This window comes from Mchenga conophoros, linkage group LG14, assembly GCF_057382185.1.
Source record: "Mchenga conophoros isolate Kocher_MC1m ecotype Shallow Benthic linkage group LG14, M_conophoros_male_GT1.1, whole genome shotgun sequence".
NCBI classification, from domain to species: Eukaryota; Metazoa; Chordata; class Actinopteri; order Cichliformes; family Cichlidae; genus Mchenga; species Mchenga conophoros.
The window spans coordinates 3,033,138-3,051,751 of record NC_140539.1 but is presented as its reverse complement, the minus strand read 5'-3'; the positions used below and the strand labels follow the sequence as shown (position 1 = coordinate 3,051,751).

Below are 18,614 nucleotides of genomic sequence, written 5' to 3'. Positions count from 1 at the left end.
CAAACTGCAAAAGCCTTTGCTTGCACATTTGTTGATGACCAGTTAATCAACTCTATTTGGAAATCAGTACACCAGAGTCCATTTCTTTTTTTCACATAAATAACAAATGACAAAGCATAACATGTTGTGTTTTTTTAATTGATCGTCGGTCGTTAGCTCTGATGTCTCAGAGGGTCCAGAGTTCGACTCCACCACCTGGCCGGAGCCTTTCTGGAGTTTGCATGTTCTCCACGTGTTTGTGTTAGTGCACTTAGGTTAATTGGTCATTTTAAATTGCCCATAGGCGTGAGTGCGAATAGTTGTGCGTCTGTCTGTGTTAGCCCTGCATCAGACCTGTCCAGGATGTACCCCGCCTCCCCCCCTATAGTAGCTGGGATAGACTCCAGCCCCCCACGGCCCTGATAAGGATAAGCTGTAGAGAATGAATTGTGAGACCTAATAAGGAGCAGAAGATTTTTTTAATTATTTCTGACATTTAAAACCTTAAAAATGAATGAGGGTGTACTTTCTCTTTGATATGACTGCGCTATCAAGGCAGGACTACGCAATTTTTGGTTTGGGGGTAAATATAGTAAATAAAGTATTTCTGGCTCCCATCAGCTAAGCATTAAATATATAGCACAACTACACCACATATTAAAATAGCAAAATTGCAAAATGAATATTTTAAAACCAGCCTTTCCGTGTGGATTAAGGTTTTTGTGGCACTTTCTGATAGCAACAAAGCACAAAGAGCCATCAGGTTATCTCACAGTGATCACAAAAGAAGTGCATTTCAGCATCTTTACATTTTTAATGCCTTTTTTATTAAAGACCTATTTGTCAAACTAAGAGAATTAACTGTATCGCCATGAGCCACAGTTTGGAAGCAGCTCCTGCAGGTGAAACCAGAACAACTTGTTCCTCTGGATTTTTGTGCTGTTCGGTCAGTTATTGAAACTTTGTGTGGATCTGTCCTGTCACTCATGGTTTTCACATGGGCTGATCAGAGTCTTGAAGGCAGTCGTGCAGATGTGCTGTTTAGGAAGTGAAGAGATGTCCTTAAACAATCAAACCCAAACTCATTTTTCACCCTCATTAACAGGAAACACCTTTTTATGTTTGTATTACCTCAGGCACGTGTTTGCTGTCCTCTGCTTTTGAGAGTGCAGTGAACAAAGGCTTCTTCCATAATTATTCCAGTAAAAGCCAAATTTATTTGTATCATTTTTAAAGATGAGAGTCGTACTTGTGTTTAAATATTATACTGCCATAAAAAATCCTTTTTAAATTAAATGCTTGTAACTTTAGGAGACAGAGTTTACCTGTATCATCAGTCACAGATGAAGACCCATGAATATGGATGTAAAAATGCCTAAAAACAGCAAATCTAAAGAACACAGCTCTTTCCTGGATTTTCAGTGTATCATATGCATCCGTGGCACCCAGACTCTGGAATAACCTCCCCGTTCATATTCGCACTGCCGAGTCTATCCAGTCTTTTAAATTACGTCTTAAAACTTATTTTTTTACTTTGGCTTTTGATTCTGTCTAGTTGGCTGTTTTAGCTTGTTGCGTTGTTACCTATTGTTTGTTGTCCTTTTATTGTTTGTTTTAACTGTCTCGTGTTTTTATTGACTGTGAAGCACTATGGTCAACACTGTTGTTTTTAATATGTGCTATATAAATAAATTTTGATTTGATTTGATATGAAAGTAAATCTTTTCTTCGTTGGTTATTTTGTTGCTGGTGATTGAGAGTGCTGCCTAACACCTCGCCCTGAAATCTCCCATGTTTTTCCTTTAATCAGTTATCCAAAGGTATAGCAGGATGGATCTGGTGCATGTTTGAAGTTTGTTTAATTGTTTTTTAAACATGTTTTTAAACAAGCATGTTTAATTACTGATTTCTTCTGGACCCGCACATACTTGCTCTCACAGAGGGTTTATATGAACTCGGCTTCAGCTCCATCATAAGCTCACTGACTGGCTGTGGTCTGACAACAACCGATAGACATAATTGCATGGGACATCAGTGAGAAGCACTGGTCAGCAGAAGTACAGGAAAAAGCATCGGAGGGCTGAACGTGTCTGCTTTTGGTTTCCTCAAACGAGTCGAACATAATAGTTTAGGTTTTCAACATGCCAGTGTGATTTGTCATGAACTCGAAGTCTTTCTCAATCTGTCCAGAGGGCTGGCTGAATAAATCATGAATCAGACATCCCTACTCAAAATGTTACCCTGACCACCTAGTAAAGTCTGACTGAAACATGGCCAGTCTTTAGTTACCGGCTTTCTGGACGCTTCGATCTAAAGGCAGCTTGCGTCTGTGGTGCATGACAAGCTGTGAATGCAGTCTCAATACGTCACGGACCACACGCACCATTTGGATACTTGACTAACTCAAAACTATTAGTTAATGATTTTGTGACATGCCCAGAGGGCCAAGTTGTCCCCTCGCTTTAACCAAAGAGAGAGAAGAAAGCAGCAGAGAGAGAGAGAGAGCAAATGAGTGCACTCTCTCCCTGAAAGCTACTCAGCCCTGCCGTGACAGACCGAAGGAACAAACGCAGCGAGGAAGAGAGGGGGGAAAAGATGTCAGGGACCAAGTGGAAGAACAGAAAAGGGAATGTGAGGCTAAGGCCAGAGAGTACGGTGCTGAGAGAAGAGACGGAGAGTGTGAAAGCAGAGTGTGGTCATTATAGCTGCCCCTCAGCGCTTCACCCACCTCTCTCTCTCCCTCCCTCTCCACATTGCCAGGCCAAAGTTTGAGCGTAATGTGTGTCGACACAGTGAGACGCTGAAGAATAATTCCTGTATTCAGAGCTACCACTGCCTGCCCCTCCTCCTCTTCATCCTCCTCATCCTCTCTCTCAACTCTACTGACAAGTCAGGCCTGGATATCATTGTATCATTTATCCCAGCCTCGTTTCTGCCACTCTGCCTTGTTTGCCCAGAGGGAAGTGTGAAAAGTGTGCATGTATGTGTGAGATACTCAGTGTGTGAATGTAACTGTGTGTATATATGTGTCTGTGTGTGTCAGTGTCACTCTGCGCTTGTGTATATGTTGTGTGGACTGCAAATGGGCTTTTGTGGAGTTTTTGGGAGACTGCACTTAACAGCTCGCTCTGGGGAGACACGCACACACACACACACACACACACACACACAGACACACACACAGGGCTGTGAGGGCTCACAGAAAAAGAGGGCGAGGGAGAGCATAGTGAGTGAGAGAATTAGGGCGAGAAAGAGGAAGATGGTTAGAGTGGTGGGAAGCGCTTTTTAAAGCCCTGCTCCCGTGTCTGTTTTGGGTTGGTCAGACAACAAGAGGAGCGGGGAAACACTTTGTGCAAAAATGGACTCGTGGCTAAAGGCCATCCACTTCACCCAATCTGCTCCACCACCGTTGGCGGCGGCAGCAGCACGCAGCGAAATACTTGTTGTCGCAGCAGCGTCTGTCGCTCTGCTGACTCGAGCAGTGAACTCGCCGTGATCCGTGACCCGTCACTCAAACTGCACGCAGGCCATTTTCTCCAAACTGTCACTCCAGCTGATACTAGCGACTCTGCTCGCATGATACTGAAGCAGTTTGAAATTTGGGGTAAAGATACCAGACGTGGGCTGAGGTTATCATACTTTGTGTACCGCTGACACATCAGGGGACTACATTATTAACCTGCTGATGATATGTTATATGTTTTAATTATAGCACAAAAACCTGTGGTTCATGTGAATCGGAGCATTAAGTGAACTTGAAATTGTTGTAATCCACGTTCAGTCTATGAATGGTTATGACTTCATGGTTCTTCACTTCAAGACGACCCCATTTCTCACTGTATCCTGATGCATCAGCGCTGAACGAGTGAGAAAACATAAGCTTCCAGCTTTTCACTGTTAAAAGAAGCCTTAGTGCTTCTGTGTATACTGGATTGTCTGACAGCACCTGAGATCTTCTCTCTTCACACTGACACTTAAATCTGTGTTTGAAACCAACTGAGGTGTGAAGAGTTGTAAAAGCAGGATGGATACAAAGATTACGCTCAAGATTTCTTTACTTCTACACATAAATACTTTTGTGCACCATTTATAGGTTTGTGGAATGACTTCATTTATCTGCTTCCTTTGATTAACCATCAAAGACGGAGTCCTTGTGAGCTCAGGAAGGCCACTTCTGAGGGGCGTGTCAGAAGCAGATTTTATTCCATGTGGAAAACACTTTGTTGGACTTCTTAAGATTGTTGGAAGCTACAGGGCTCATTATGTAAACTACTTCAGGATTTTGAGATGTGAAAACATTTTTGAATCTTTAAACGATGTAAGCTTCCTCCCTGGTGTAAAATTAAAAATATTTTTAAACAAAACACACTTTAGAAATTATGTTTTTTTTTTTAAAATATTATATTACATGTATGACCCAGCAGATCGCATCATATTCATCCTTATAGCACATCGTGAAAAATATCAGATTTTTGCAAATACTTGCAAAGTCTGCTAGTATACAGATCAGGTGATGTTTTTGTAACTCATGCACTCAACACAGACCTATGCATACGTTCTGCAGGGATCCCGTAATCCTCAATTTCATGTCGACATGTGCAATCTCTCCTCACATGAGTCTGCATATAGGTATGTATTTGTGTGTTCATTAATAAAATATGGTGGCATGAATAAGTGATAGGATACATAATGGAGAAGCGGCTAAGCTAAGCCAAACGAGGGCGGCTTCTTCGAACACGGGAATTTCCTGTCAACAAAATGTCCAACTGTGGACACGTCTGTTTGCATAAATGCAGAGAGAACAGAGGGAAATGTTGAAAACTGACAAAATAACTTTACAGAAACAGAAAAGGTTGTTTTCAAAATGTGCTTCTTTTTTTAGTGTGTGAATGTAACTGTGTACGTGTCTGTGTGTGTCAGTGTCACTCTGCGCTTGTGTATATGTTGTAATCTTGGAAAAATCTTAGAAAAAGAGCAAACAATAAACTGACTTCTACCTAATAAAAATGTCCCTGCAATAAACGAGTAAATGATTGCATTTGTATTTGTACAGTAGTTACATATTATTTAGTGATTGATATATGATAATGAAAACAACCAGTACAGTCTGACTCTTATTCCAGTTACAGCATTTTAAGAGAAAAGAATAACTAGCTGAGCATATGCAGAGGTTGAATACAAACTCTGACTCCCGTTCTACTTCAAGAAACTCTAGAAATCACACGTATCAATGAAGAGAAGTTAATGTAGGAGAAATATGCTCTTTCTTCGTAGCTCCTGTCAGCACTCTCACTGTGGCATTTTAAATCAACGGAAGATTTTCCAGACAGCTGTTGATACAAAGTTACAGTTTGTCAAGCCTAAAAGAAACAAATGCAGGAACTAGTTTTTCAGCATCATATCGAGACAGGATATTTTTGACTTTGTGCTGATAAAAGAAAATGGAATTTACACGAGAGCACAGGTATCCAGACTTTATATCTTTAAAACACGCCTGTAGTTTAACAACCTGATTTGTGTCATCTGGCTTTGTAGATAAATATAACTGAGTATCATCTGCATAGCAGTGGAAATGTATGCAGTGTTTTATAATATTGCACAAGGGAAACTCAAGTAACGTGAAATGATCTGTCCCATCAAAGAGGCTCATGGAAGGCCTTGTGGAGGAAGACTGTATGTTTACATAGATTACATTGTATGAGATAAATATGTTATAAAGCAATGTAGCACATTTCATTTAATCTCAACAGTGTACTCCAGTCTCCGATGTAAAATGTGATAGCAGTAGTAAAGCAAGATAAGTACAGGGATGAGTTCACTATCAGAGGCCATGAGAAGATCGTTAGTAGCCTTCACCGGTGCTGTTTCTGCGCTATGATGAGTCCTAAATCCCGAGTGAAAGTTTGCATATAAGCTGTTTGTTTGGTTGGTGTATACTTACAGCTGAATCAAATTGTGTTATGGTAGCATATAGAAGTTAAGGTCCTAACTAAGGCATTGGATTGCAGAGTTCACACAGGCCCCAGAGGGGAGCTACAGAAATCACTGGATAGTTCAGCTGATACCAACAACTGCACGTCCTATAAACCCTTTTAATAGTTAGAAGACTTGTTGAAGACTAACTGAAGGCATACAAATCTACTGAAACATTCAGTTTTACATTTCTCACTCATGTTCAGGAAATTTAATAACCATTTCTGCTCATATGTGTTCAGTAGACCAGTATTAAGGACATCAGTGCAGCTGTGCAAGCCTGTGCCGTGTGTGTGACGCGGAGAATGAGGTTTGTAGTAAAAAGCCTTTGGAGTGCTCAGAGTAGAAAAGCACTATACAAGTACTAGTATAGCATTTAGTCCTTAAATCACCTAATCACAATTCTTCAAACAGAAGTGGCGTGGTCTGGCATCAGGATGTAGCCTGTTGCCAGCCTATCAGTCCTTGACAGCATCGTTTGCTCGACTGCCATTTCCTCAGATGTTGGATTCTGAGGATTTGGATTTCCCTTGAGCCCAAATCCTGGAAACTGCCCACCAGTTCAATAATGGGAGCGTCCACCACTTCTGTTTAGGATCAGGTGGTGATGTTGGAGTACTGGCTTAAACGTGTTAACAAAGAGCCTCTTTTAGCGAGCGAGTTCATCCTCGAGTAAATTCAAGGACCAAAAACTGGACTAAACTTCCCTCTTCAGTCTCCTGCTCCGAGAACTGCTGTAAACCCCGAGTCAGGAATTAAAGGGATGGATTGACATGGACTGTTTCTGTTTTGTGCTGTTGTCCACTGTGAGCGCTTCTTTGAATCTCACCATCTTACACCACTGTTCTTTTGGACATTGTGGGCTTGTTATTATTATTATTGTTGTTAGCAACCACTACAATCTTCCATGAGTGCAGGCTGAAAAGAAAAAGACAAAATCGACCTGGATCCATTCTGCTTACGAGACCTGCCTGTTTCATATCTTTCAAACACTTATTTGCTTTGTATGAAGATTATTTAATAAATATTAATCTGAAATGGCTAACACGTAAAACATTCAGCACTTTATGAAGCACTAACTCCAATGATTCCCAACATTATTCTGTTCTTCTAAGTGCATTAATGGCTTTGTAATGCAAGGAAATAACCTCCTTACTGACACTGACAATGTGAAACAGGATGAGACAGCTTCTACACATTAGCACCTTTTACAGACTTCCACCCCTCAGAGGCTTTTGAAAACACCCATTTCTCCATGAGAGGAGGGAAGGACTGACCGACTCGAACGCAGCCAGAGAAAGAAATGATGCACTGATATCATGTTCTGTCTATACTAATGCAGACGACTGGCTTTCTGTGTGTATTGAGGATCTGTGCAGCCACTTGTCCCAGATGAAAGCCCGTCCATGATTACGCCATATTAAAAAAAATTAGAGCTTAAGTATGAAAAGCATCTGATTCATGCTGATGCTATAGAGATAATGTTATCTCTCTCTTCTACTCGATGTCACTTAAATGCAAACAAAAGCAATACGAGGATGTCTATTTCAGTAATTGGGAAATGAGCCAAAATGATCCCAATGATGAGTGCAATAATCTTCTGTTACGAACTGACAGTAATTTGAGAGGAAGCTTGCACAACATGGTTTGCTCTTCTTTTTCCGAGCCTCTAAATGCCAGTTTTTTCTTTCTATGTTATAACATTTTAAAACCATCCTTGATTTATCCTGATTACAGGGACTACTTTTAGGAAATTATAAATTCCTATTGGACAAGCAGAAATAACTCCAACCCTTTATTGCTTTCAAACACTCTCAAAAACCAGAACTGTGTCCATCGAGTAAATGCACGTCTGACTTTTCATTCTGCCTCTTTGCATTCCTCACACAATGGAAATATGTCTTATGTCAGTTAGTCTGCTTTTGCCTGTCAGTGGCTTAATGACTCAAGAGCTGTCGCTGTTACATTTACCTCATAATACTAAGTTAAGGAAAACAAATTTTCATCTGCGTTTTAAACATCCCAAGTCTCTGTCAGGAGCTTGTTTTTGTTGTTCTTGTCCATAATAAATGTCTTTGTCGCTGGGATGTAGTAAAGGTCGAAATGTTTCAGGGTTTTTGGTCAGACTGTGTTTTGCATTAGTTTGATATTTAAAGTTAATAATCCTTGAAAAGCAGGTTTCTATAAACCTATATGATATTTAAAGAGCAGTAACAACAACTAAACTAGAATGACTAAAAGGTGGTTTTTAAAATTTCCCATATTTACATATTTACTGTTAAAAATAAGACCTTAAAATTTACAGAATTTTAATTGGGCAGGACTTGCTGGTGTAAACAAATGAAGAGAATTAGCATTTTTAAATTAGTTTTTGTGTGTGTGAATACTCTTCCACACACATCACCTGCTCTTTTGTGCAGTTCTTTTTATTTCACTTAAAATCTATTTGTAGAATAGAATACAATAGAACTTTATTACTCCCTTGGGGAGGTCCCCTCAGCAGCTCAACACCACTTCACCTTAAATACAAATAAGAACAAAATATCAGCAGGTATAGAATTTAAAAGGTAATAATTAAAGGAAGTCTGAGGATTAAAGTGTAATACAGTGTAAATGTGTCAGTGTGTTATATACATCAAAAGCAAAATATACCTTTTGTTCTTAAGTCATGGAATTGATACCTGCAAAGCAGAATTAGTATATGACACATAGAACTGGTTGTCAAGTATTTGACTGCACCACTCGCAGCACGTCATTTTTCTGCACATTCGTGAGCGTGCATCCTGCTAGGATGCAGACTTTTGCTGTCCTGACCTACGTGCTCTTGTTCAAAGGCAGCCAAAGTGCCTTACATAAAAACAGTTAAAGGAAACCATAATTCTTAGAGGTGAAATCCTCAGTTAAAAGCTGACCCTTTTCTACCCAAAGTTGATCTTTCTGTGTGTTAAAACTCATAAGTGAAAGATTTAAACACATAGAGGGAACAGCACATGCAATGGAAGCCTGTCTTTGTGTCTCAGCTGCCTGTCAGTGACCCGTGCACCTTTATACAGACCGGCTGAACTCAGCCTGCTGACCCTGTGCTGACTGTGTGTCTGTGTTTGCACAGTATGTTTGTCTCTCAGTGCCAACCTGTACATAAGTACTGGTACTGCACTGGTGTTATGCCTGATGGAACCTTGTTCCTCTTACTGGCTTTGTAGTTTTACATGAGTTTGCTTTCATTTTCTGCTCTTCTGGTTTCACACTTGTTGAGAAAGCATTGCAGAGACCTGGGTGTTTGTCTGTGTGTGGGTTTGCATAAAGGTGTGTTAAATGTCCGTAATACTGCAGTGGTTCCGTTTAGACAGAAGCAGGATAGCGCTGACATTTTATTAAAACAGAAAGTGATTCTGTTGTGACTGATGCACAATGTTGTTCCGAGAATCTTGAAGAAGACTCCCTGGTAGTTTGAGCATGTGATGAGGAGGAGGAAATACAATTTACAGTTTCTTCGTTTACTCACAGCATATTTGACCCAACCGAGGAAGCCATGGGTATGATTCTAATGAACAGCATCCACATATGTAGAACTATATATACAGAACAAGTTAAACATACAGATTTTAGCTAGTTGTGTTTGATACTTAGAGGTAGGATCTACTTTAACAGTTAAAAGCCGGTCAGAGCAGCACGCTCCGTTTTGCGTAACTATTTTTAAATCCCTGTAGAACCGGAACCATGTAAGCTAGCGCAATAATTTTTTTTGCATATGAAACCGGAGGAGTTGTACTTACATCTGATGCCATCAGCTTGTCCTCGGTCACAGTTTCCTTCCACATAAAGCTTTGCAAAAATTGCATAAAAAGCTCTTGCAGGAACAAAAACATAATATTCCAGAAACACGCTTTGCCGTTCCTATCAGCTGTTCGTAACACTTCCCACATTGAAACAGACGTCAGCGCGAACGATCGCATGTCCGCCATTACCTGCCCAAAACCGGAAGTGACGTCATTTTCACGGAAAATGTCGTTTTTTACTTGTAGGCCTTAAAAGCCTATATTGGTCATGTTTGACTTTTCTGAATAGTTGCTGGGATGCTTAGAACTCGAATTGCACTGCTGGAAATAGTATTTTTTGATGCACCTGCTGTTTTCTTTGCAAATTTGCATCATAGGATTGTTTTTCGTTTTTCCTGCAGTATATAAAAATTGGTGTATCTCAAAAATAAAACTATGAAGACACTCAAAATAAATTTCCTGTTGTTGTAAACTATTTTTTGCAACTTTTTTGTATTTAAAGATTTGAGGGATAAGCCTCTTAAATTTCTCCAAGTAGAAATATATGTTAAAAACAAAAATGATTTTCAATTTTTTTGTAGTTTATTGCACTTTTTTGCAATTTATGTAGTTACTATGCACTTAATGCATACATATTATAAAAATTTTGGCTGTAATGGTTGTATTGATGTATAGCAACTTGAAGTGCTCCCAAAAATGGCTCCACAACATGTAAAAATATAAAGTAAGCTCTGGCGGACTTGGTTCTATGGTAGTTTTAAAGGGTTAAGGAATATTTTTAGTTGTGAAGCTGAAAACTGTTTCGGGATGCGTGCTGAATGCTTTGATTTATTTCTTTGTATTACAAAAATGCAATCCTGAATAGTGATGCAGTAAGTATGTCATTAATTCTAAATGGAAACTGGAGCTATAGCAAGAAAAGACACAAATACAGTAAATGTAACAATAATAGGAATAAAGTATAACTATGTATAACTATGGATCTTATAATTGTCTCGCCCTATGACAGCTGGGATCGACTCCAGCCCCATTACGACTCTGAACTGGTCCCCCACCACACATGCAGACACACACACAGTGTACAGCTTTATCTGTCTCTTATTTTGGCATGCTCACATATTTGATGTGATGATAAGCGACAGCCTCTTGACGATGTGCTGTCTGTCAGTTTTCTCAGTGGGCACCAACACCGGCTACCTCTTTCAGCTGAGACCAGCCCTCCTGTCCAAAACCACTGACAGAGGTCTCCCAACAAGCTTGTCAAACCATATGTGTGCAACTATGCCTGCGTGTTCACGTTGGGATATTTCAGCGGGCTACAGTGGACGATCTGTTCCTTACCATAGGCAGTTTGCTTATGAAGTGCTTACACAAGTAGAACTCTTTGAATGTGCTTGCTGTCGATGTAGCTACTGTTAGATTAAAGTGCCTACGTGAGGCTTGGGTGGTTTTTAAAATGCACAGAAATGACAATTTCCACAAACGTCTTCACGTGCGAGACAGATGACCGAACGCTTCTGGAGGGATGAACAGCTTTTTTCACAAAATACATTTTCTTAGTTGATGTTCTGTTGATGATGATCAAGGATAAGAAAGGAATATAATGCATCATTTTAATACCCAATAGATCTTTCAGTGAGCATCTGATTTGGTTATATTTATCAGCACATTTATTCCAGGTGTTCCCTCTGTGCTTTATATTTGTATTCTGTGATTGTGTGCACCAGCGGGCAGATGAAGCAAATAACAGCCCCTTCTCATACTCATGTTCGCCGTGCGTATGTGTAAACCTAACTGACAATGCCCAGCGTGTCATGGCCAAACAAACAGCGAAGCATGTGAGGAGCTTCAGTATCTGCTCACACTCGCCCAAAAAGTGGCACATCATTAATTTGTAAAACGTTACTGGAGAATGTGCCGAAGCAAATCTGATCCAGGATCGCTCCCACTAACAAGGATGTGAAGCTAACCTGGTGATTTATCTTGGTGCCATATACAACAGGGCACCTTAAAGTCTTGGTGTCTTAATGAGCTGGAGCTGGAGTGGAACAGGTCAGAAACATATTTAGTTATTTATCGCTGAAGGCAACCCTCTGTGTGTGGAATTACCTCAAACACCATGGATCAAATATGTTGCTTCATCAAGAAATGCTGGTACTAAACTCGACCGATTCAAAGAGCTGATTCAGATTCGAAGAACCCGAACTGTGGAGAAAATAAGAAACTTTGTAGCATGTCATAATTTTCCCCAAGCCACATATATGTCATTAAATTCAGAAAATACAAATGTGTTTTAACCTGCAGTTTAGTTCAGCACAACTAACTGCGTGCTGGGCATACTGCTGTTACATTACTCACTTGAGAGACCAGTCTGGGTCTGTTTGCTGTGTTTTGATCCATATCTAAGTGCAGCAGCCGGCCTATAAAAGCATTTCCATCCAGTGTCCAGTGGCGTGGCGGCTGTCGGTCTGCTCTGGGTAAGTAGCTAGTCAAAGGCTGGGTCACCACTAGGTTTTCATTAGAGCCCTAATTCAAAGCGGCCCACATAGAGTGTCAGGAGTGTCCCTGACTGTTGTTGGCACTCCTTATAACACACCCTAATGAGCAGCTGCTGGGAAACTTGTGGTTAGCTGCATATATGGAGCTGCTGGGTCAGAGAAGACGGAGAGAAAGTCTCTGCTCAAAGGCCTGAATTAGCCCCATGAATCACTTTCCTTTGCATTTGCTTCTTAATCACACTACCTGTTGAGTATCATGATTGATGGGGCTGCGGTTTATCCCGCGGAGTTTGAGCATGTGGCCGTCGTCCGTTCTCAGAGGACAGCTTGGTAACATGCGAGCTGGACACTGTTAGTGTGCTGTTAAATGTATTTTAAGCATCTTTTTGCCTCTGTAATTAGTCAGGAGAGATGTAGGTGTATGAATCCAGGCCTGCAGCATTAACCTGTTTTTACACCAACTGGCCAGTATACATAAAAATAAATTCACTGCGCTTGATCCAGGCAGCACGTGGCTTCAGCTGCACATGCCATCTCTGCTGATATACTGTACGTGGCATGTGTGTCTCCAGCCGCATTAATGTGTGATGTCCTTTACACGGGAGCGTGTGTTAAGCCCGGCTTTTCACAGCGCATCAGGATGATCTCCGGTAGATTTTAATGAGCTTTCCCACTAATGTGGGTTCAGTCTTCCAACTGGACAGCTTTCTAAGGATCGTGCACAGCAAGGATTCATACAGGGATTTTAAATGTTTTTATATGTGCAGCTCATTATTATTAGTCGCATTTTCACATATACTGTCAGTGTGCTATGATATGCCAGTACTATAGATGATGAACGTGGGCGTCTGATTCTGAATATTCTGACCCCTGTAGCCGTTTCCAAAGGCCTGATGGCGTTTGTGTTTATCTTCACATTGTGTTGTTCTGGAGACTGAAAGAATTTGCTTGATAGAACATTTTTTGGTCACTCTAAAAAGTTAAAGCACAGAAGTAGACTGCGCCCAGCGCCAGTGCCTGTTTCAGGGTCGAGCCCCTACGCTCTGCCGATGGGGATAAGGGCAGCTCCATGTAAGGTCACACTCATCGCCACATAATTAAGGTGGTTTTATTTATGGGTAGGATAAATAACAACAAGGTTTGGAACATTCTCGCTTTTCTCTGATGGAAAAATAATTTAAAGGTAGTTGCGTTTGCTATGAAATGCTTGTAGTAAGACCTAGAAGCATTAGATTTTGGAAAATGCGTCTGTCCAGTGTGAATTATTTGTAGCAACAATTCCTAAATTGTTGCTCCTAAAATAAACTAATTGAATCCAAACTTATAAATGTGGTGTTTCCTTGGCATAGGACACAAAACAGGTGCTCTGCATTATTGTGTGGTTAATAAACGTGTATTAGGGACACTCAGTTTAGAAGGATCTCATAAATGATTTGTTTTATAACAGCACTTGTGGCTGAGCCTTCACATGAACATAAAAAGTGTGTGGAGGTGAAAGTGCACAGAGAAGGTACAGAGAGTAGAATCACTGCTTCTGTGAGAGAATGCACCGAGGTCAGCGGAGGATGGCCAGCAGGCTGCTTCAAGCTGCCGGGGAGGCAGTAGTAACTGAAGTAACTAATGGTCACAACCAAGATATGTAGAGGAGCATCTCTGAATGCACAACACGTTGAAGACCACATCAGGTACCACTCCTGTCTGCTAAGAACAGGAAATTGACAGCTCACCCAAACTGGAAAAATGTTGCCTTGTCTGGTGAGTCTTAAATGTGTTTGGACATTCAAAAATCATCCTGCCTCATATCTGCAGTGATGATTGTGTGTATATGGGCCGGGATCTGTGAGGAATGTTTCCAGCAGCTTGTTGAATCTATTCCATGATGAATTAAGGCACTTCTGAAGGTAACAGTGAATCCAAGCCAGTTCTGGCAAGATGCACCTAATAAAGAGTCTTTTGTTCACTGACAGTATGAAATCACCATTACAAGCTAGCACTAACCCGACTTTGCTCCATAATGATGACGTGAAGTAATTTTCACATAGGTTTCACACAGTTAGCATATGCACATGTGTATAAGTGTGTGTGTGACACTGTTGGGGGTTGGAATGTGACGTGAGAGCACTAATCAGAGGCAGCTGCAGCTAATGGTGAGATTAAAGTTAAAACACAAAAACAATCAGCTAGGATAAGTATACTATGGCTATGGGTTACTGCCCCCATCCCAGCCTCCCAGGGGGAAAGAGGGATGGATGGATAGAAGGATGGATGAGACTCTACCCAGTCTGGCTGGCACAGAGCCTCTGATTAAAAGCTCCTTTGTATTCTCTTTGATCCCCTCCTCTCAGTGGTGTGTCTCATCTCACCATAACAGGCACATGACACACACTGACACACTGCCAGTCGGGGCCTCAGGAAGTGCTCTGTACATGCAGTTGTGTTCGTGAGGACATTTCTCCTTCACAGTACATAAGAGCACGGACAAAGGCAGAAAATGACACGCGTGTTAGTCAGTCATGTTGGGAAACTGAAAACTTATTCTTCATTTCCAGTTAATACTTGTACAGCTGCTGTTATTGTGTATATATTTATTTATATTTAGATTTCTTCATACATTCTTATATATTTCTATACTGTGTATTGTGTATTTTGTTGTACAGTTATTTTATTTTCAACTTTAATTTATATATTTTATCTTATTCTTCCCAGTTAAATTTACCCTTCATTCTAATTTGTGTTGTACAGTTATTTCATTTTTAACCTTAATTTATATTTTATTCCTTCCTAGTTAAATTTACCCTTTTTAATTTTTCATATTTATTTCCTATCTTATTCATAGCCTTTTCCTTTTTTGTTTTCTTTAGGTCACGAGCAGTTGTCCAAGCATTTCACTGCATATCGTACTGTGTATGACTGTGTACGTGACAAATAAAATTTGAATTTGAATTTGAACTTACAGAGTTCTTGACGTTGGGGTAACTGATTAACGTAAACTCTTCAAAGTCCACAGTCTGGATCTTTTTTGCCAATTTCAGCAGATGGTGTTTAATTTCCATGGAGATAATTGTATCCTGGCAATAACAACATTGTACTCAAATACATCTGACAGGGAAAGTAGCACAAGCGGTCAACTGAAAAGACGGGTTTCAAACCTGCAGATTAGTCAGACTTATACAAAGGTGACCAGCAAAATAAAAGTGTGTGTTGTACTTGATGTAGCTGCTATCCCAAACAGCAGAGGTGATCCGCCAAATTTAACTAATACCAGCTAAATAGTAAAAAACTAGAAAATCCCATTAACTTGTAGAGGAAGTGATGTGCAAGTGTGAAAAGATGTGAGGACTTTTCACAACCGCTAAAATATTTGTGTGCTGAGAGAGCAGATTTAGTCTGTGTGAATAAAAATGAAAGTCTGCATGTGTTTGTGTGAGAGTGTAAGAGGATTAGGCCTGTTCACAGCCGAGGGTTTCGGACCGTTCCCTCTGTACGGCTGATGAGGCATTAACTTGCTGCTGTTTTGTTATGTGTCTGTCGGATTGTGTTGAGGACAAATTTCCAAAAAGTACTACATTTTCCTCCTTTAACACTGCCGAGAACCCCCATCCCCGCACTCATCCAACTCCAGCCTGGAAAACCTCCACGTTATCCCCAACTGTGGCATACGCTTCTGCTTTACTGACTGCTTTTTCATATCCATGTTTTGAGTTAACATTTTCTTTCGAAGACTGGCCCCCGATGTCATCCTGAGCATGGCTTCAGTCCCAGGAGCCTTACAGTCATCATTTGTGCCTACGTGGTTTAGATTCCACATGAGTTGAGTTTTCTTGGTTAAGAAGATTTAGTTTTTCTCACCTCCAGTGGTTAAACTACTATCTCAGAGCTTTCTTCTTCTCAGGATGATCCTGCTGTAACCCAAGAATCCCATCTGCTGCGCGCTTTCAAATATTTTGCATTGAAAGTGACATTTTTATAGATAAGCCGCTATGATCAGCCACTCTTTAAAAGCCTATACCAGTCAAACCTCGTGGTAGTTTCCGTTTCTTCACTGGCCTCACTCCAGAGCAGCTTTATCTACACATCACATCAGACAAAACCACCTTGTAAATAATCATATTACTTTACCTTGTGACATCAGTCCCAGAGGAAAAGATCCCCGACGTTAGAGCGCTCGGGGATTGTGTTGGGGGCGTGAGGGGTTAAGACTTGTTGAATAGCTGGTGGGCGTCACACAATGAGGTGGATTAGGCAGCACTAGAAAAGGCCTTTAGGGCTTTACTGGGGTGTTCAGCAGCTTACATCGCCTTCAATAACACTGCAGCACAGATCCAGCTGGGTAACTGAGGCTAGCCTGTAGGGTAAGAGCCTGGAAGTATTGATCAGCAGTGTGGAAAGAATGGAGGAAAAATAAAATTAGCAGAGCTTTTTGGATTTACAGGAAGAATTAAACTATGGAAATGCTGGTAGGGTGAAAAAATAAAAGTAAACTGTGATGTATGCTGCGATATTGTGCGTTCATGTGTCAGACAGAAAGTGTGTATTAAAAGGAGATTGGCCTTTTAAACCAATATCAATGTAACCATCCCAGCGTCACCAGTTTCTCCTCTTAAAATCTTAAAATCTTAACTTCAGTGTTATTGGCACTGCAGTGCTGATGTCTCGGTGAATGCAGCGCCGTTTTCCCAGATACTAATTAAATCACCAGTACCATGTTATCTGAACCCAGAACAGTGTAAACCAGCAGTTCTCATCTCTGCCTGGAATTACTGCAGCATTTCTGCCCAGCGTTGGGAAATTAAAGAGGAAGGGGTTGGGAGAGGCTGGGATCTCGCCACAGTGTGGCACATTGCATGTTAGCTGGGATAATAACAGTTGCGGTTTGTCTTAGGTTTCCTGAGCTAAAGTAAGAAGCTTCCACTTCCTGCAAAGCCACCATGACAAAGACAGCATCCACATTAGCTCCTGAACATCTGCAGGACACAGGGACACATTAAACTGTGGTTTCATGTCACTGCGCTATGAATTTGAACTCAGTCTTAAGCAAATTAGGATTTTTGTTCATCCCGAGGTCAGTAGCGTTTTCTGCAGTTAGTTTCAAACGGCTGGAGGATTCGGAGCGTTACGTTCTGGCCCAGGAAAAACTCGGAGTGACAACAGTTTCAGATCACAGCAGCGCCTATAAACAGCTGTATTTACCTTTATTTTCACTCTGGTTGAGAACATTGTGTCACTAACACAAGAATGACCGAAACACATCTCGTACCTACCAGCACTCCTTTCTGTTCATACTGAAGGCCATTCTGGAGAGGACTCGGAGTTTGAAAGTGTCAACATGTCTGTTACAGTTAGAATAACAAGTCACTGCACAGGAGTAAAGAAGCAATAATTTACTAAACCAAAAGAATAGTTATTAAATATAACGCTTTGCAGTTTGATCCTCGTTGAGTCGTCGAGTCCTTCTTTCTCTTGCCAATGTGATGTTTCGTGTCGCTGAGTGTCTGTCGGATGAGAACATTTGATCGTCTCTAGTCTACAGCCTGAGCCGTGAGCATGCGCACGTCTCCTGTAAATGCATTATCAAATCCTGCTCTCGGTTTGTCGATGCTCCGTCGCAGATGCGCAGTGCAGTGTGTTTGCAGGGCGGCGACCGGTGTCAGCAGAGCATCCGGGAAGCAACAGCAGATTAAACGCAGCTAGAAGCCTGATGGATGTCACTGCACACTGCATGCATCGCAGTCTTAATACTGCGTTGCCGCTTTTGCGCACGCCATCCCATCCACATATCTATGGATATGTTTTACAGCATTTAATAACAGTAATAAGTTCCTTATGGAGGGATTTTTACCAAAGTAGCTCGGTCATTCCACAGTGAAGGACGCTGAAGGGCTGGGAGGGGGGCAGCCATGCGACATGTCAGAAATATGCCCTGTGTCACCCAGAGAGTTGAGTCCCAGAATAACTGATGTCCACTCATACTGTGGGTTATTCCCACAGATGTGGATTTCATCTGTCTGACACAAAAGCAGGTTCGTAGTGGTCTCATGAGTAATCGCGGTGGAGCAATAAGAAGGGAAACTCCTGGAACCTCTGTGCTGCCTGAAAATCCCTTTTTGACTCTGTAAAGTGAAGCTGTTGAAGTCCAATGTTTCGTGCTGTTACACTCACATCTGCTCTAATGTTTAGACTTGATCGTGTATGTTATTGTGTCTTGCTAAAATACTTTGAAAATAATTAGAAGTAGATTTTGTAATATTATGATACAATCCATAGACCACCAACCAAAGTACCTCCATCTGCTGAGCAGACACGGTACGAACTCACAATGTGTTTGATGTGTGAATTTAGCCCTCAGTCAGCCATCATTTAGCATGTTGGTCATCAACAATGTGAG

At 41.0% G+C, this 18,614-nt stretch overlaps 1 protein-coding gene across 2 annotated transcripts in view; it reads left to right on the top strand.

Moving 5' to 3' along the window:
* The window catches only part of bcas3 (BCAS3 microtubule associated cell migration factor), a 314,119-nt gene that overhangs the window by 293,378 nt on the left and 2,127 nt on the right, over nt 1-18,614 (top strand). The gene's annotated exons all lie outside the window — the stretch shown is intronic.